Source organism: Athene cunicularia (assembly GCF_003259725.1).
Source record: "Athene cunicularia isolate RWA chromosome 1 unlocalized genomic scaffold, athCun1 chr1_part1, whole genome shotgun sequence".
Taxonomy (NCBI): domain Eukaryota; kingdom Metazoa; phylum Chordata; class Aves; order Strigiformes; family Strigidae; genus Athene; species Athene cunicularia.
Window position 1 is genome coordinate 32,330,853 of NW_020799091.1, and position 3,126 is coordinate 32,333,978.

The following is a 3,126-nucleotide window of genomic DNA, read 5'->3' on the forward strand; positions in this document are numbered from 1 at the left end:
TCCCCCGGGTGTCCGTCCCTCCCGAGCCGCAGGGTGACCGGGTCTACTCAGCTGCTTCCTGAAACCTCCCCACGCACCCCCATTCCAGCGCTGTGAGACTTATTTCCCGACGGTGCCGCGAAAAAAAAATTAACGTTAATTCACGGACCGCAGCTGGTAACCTTTTTTTGCTATAGTCGCGCACAGGGGTGGAGGAGAAGCCTGCGGGGTGAGTCATGGATTTAAGAGGCCCTCAAGTTGTTTATAGCAAAAACGGGGTGGCTCATTCAAAATGTGGGAAATAGTGAAGTAAGAGTTGCTTAAATTAATAATAAAAGGATAAGACAGAGGTGCTTGCATGTACCACACACCCCCTGCCCCAGCTTGCTATCTAACGGCCTTAAAAAAGAGAAGGGGAAGTAATGTTGCTTTTTCCTGAAAGAGGACTTGTGGTCAGACTGTCATAGCTAACTGCAGTAGTTATGCATTTGTCAGCATTTCCATTAGAAGTGTAGTTGTTCTGTAGTTTACAACTTGGCTATAAAAATATGCACTGGGTTGAAATTTGGTCGATGGCCTCTTCTCCAGAACATCTAAGCAAACTTTGAAATGATTCTGCTTAGATGCTAAGTGGAAATCAATGGAAAATAACTGGCTTTTTATGTTTCTCTGAACTTTAAAACTTAGCTGCTTACGCACATGGACACTGTTACAGCTGTTAGTCCATAGAAAGTTCCCCCCGCCCTTAGTTTGCTAAGTTGGGGAAGAGTTTAAAGGCTTGGCCTCTGCAAGCCTTTCTGTTTAAGCATTAATTAGTGCAGCAGAGACTCTCAGAAGATTCTTGCAAGGTCCCTGCCGCCTCGTGTTAGGGCACCCACCTACAGAAGTGACGTGGGGCACCGTGTGTCCCCACAGCCCTGACCCTTGAGTGCCAGGACAGTTTGAATGCCTCAGTGCTGCAGACAAGAAGCTGGTGTTAAAATGAAGGCGGAATATGTTAACTTCGCTCTGTGGGACTGTTTGCTTTTTGTTTGTGGGTTGTTTTTTTTTTTTTTTTCACCGCGGCTGTTCAATTGCTGCTTCTGAGATGGGGAACAAGCACAATATTTAAAAGGTTTCGTTTGTATACCTATGTATATACACGTATCTGGATCCCATGAAACATGCCTGCCACCCAGTGGATGTAGCTGATCTCTATATACTCTATATTCTATACATTTACTACTTCTCCGCCCGCCCAGCCTTACCCCATCAGTAAGTTTGCAAAGCGATAGTGCTCAGGACTTGTAAAAATGCCAGGCTGATCCAGCCGCCCTGGGCCTGTGCGCAGTGATGGTGCCTGTCATGACGTGATCCACCACCGTCCCCTGCCAGCTCGGGTGACGAACTAGAGGTGCATCCACCAAGGTATAGCAGCTCCCTGGCTGGGCAGCAGCGAGGAGAGGAAACATGAATGAGTCAGACGATTATATGCAGAGGGAGAGGCACTTTTGTGCCTGAGATGGCTGGAGAATTGGATTTTGCGTAAAGGTTTTTGCACATGGGCTGTTGGGTTTCCTGGGTGCTCGGCCTGAGAGCCTGGGGTCTGCTTTGTAGTTATGCTGAACTTGTCCATCTGGAACAAAAGTCAACGGGTGTTCACTCTCGAAGTACAGATATTTTGTAGGTCTAAGCATGTTCAAAATACAAGTTTTGAATATCGGAATTGCTTGCTCAGGGTCCGTAGCTTTTTGCTTTAATCTTTTCATATCTTAGTTTCTCATCTTTAAAAGAAGTGGGTAACAGTATCCTTTATCTTATGGATTACTGTAGTGATGAGAACCGTAAAAGAACCTGGGAGAAAAGAACGAATTCCCTCTGTGGTTTGAAAATGTATAGCAATGCTCTAAAGAACAAGGGCAGAAAGAGGAATTTGTGTGTTAATTATAGCAAAGCTTCTATGGGGAAAAAAACCTGATCAGGTCAGTTGCAATTAGAGATTGACCTCCACGCATATAAGTACTAGGAGACAGTTTTAATTCCCACAGGCCACTTAGTTCTATTAATTCCTAATTTTTGACATGTTAATCACATTTTTAATACTGCTTTTTGTGTGTAATTTCCAAGGTTTTCTTTCCTTTTGGAAAAGAGATGAAAAGCAGATAGGCAGCCTAGGGCAGCATACTCATGTCACCATCCTATATCAACTGGATTCCTGATGTAATGGGTGGGACTCTGCTGTTTGAGCTCACTGCTGAGGATAACCAGAGGTGGTAGGTTGTGGCTGTGGTCTGTGTTGCTGCAAAGACCCGTAGGATGGGGCAGGGAAAAGGCAAGGAGAAGCAGGGCTCCTGCTTATGTGCCAGGTACCTGGTGCCATCGTGGCCTCTGCCAGCCCTTACATGGAAAGCCTGGAGCCTCCTGCTGTTCCCTGGCTTGGAGTACAGTTATTTGAGCTGCAGTCCTGGCCTGCAGGGGCATTGGGGGAGAAGTTGCTCACTGCTGTGGGAACGGCCTATGTTGTCTGATCGGCGTGAGGAGTTGGCGAAGAATGTGTACATGGCCTAGCAAATACCTACTGAAAATGCACAAAGTGCAGTTTTTCTTTGGACGTTTGACCAAATGCAGGTGGATTTTTCATGGGGAGAGCAAAAGGGACACCTCCAATATACTGGCTCCAGCCCTCATGCCAGATTTCAAATCTGTCACCAAGAGCTGGAAGGGTGCTATAGCCTTCCAAGTTTGCCAGAGATTTCTATTGATATTGAAAGATAATTTTCCCTGGTCTTGTTCTGAAAACAGCTGAAGTATTTTGGCTGAGTTCTTCTAATTGCAGTCTGCCTCTTTCTGCACCCCTTGCTCGGAGGCAACCTCAACACACGGAACAAAATTTAGCCTGAGGCAGACATTCAATTTGGAAAATTTCAACCCAAGCAGTCAAAGTCTGGCCAAGTTACAAGCAGCTGGAAGCAGCATCTTGCACTGAAAGTGTTCAGCAACTGCCTAATAGGCGGTGCTACAAGCTTCATCAATACTGTATATATGTACATGGAAATACAATGCTAAATTATAATATTAATTAATAGGTTACTTAGTCAACTAACTGGCAGCCAGTTGATTCAGATTTATGGTTTTTTTTAATAGAAAATTGAGCCTAAAACTCTTTGG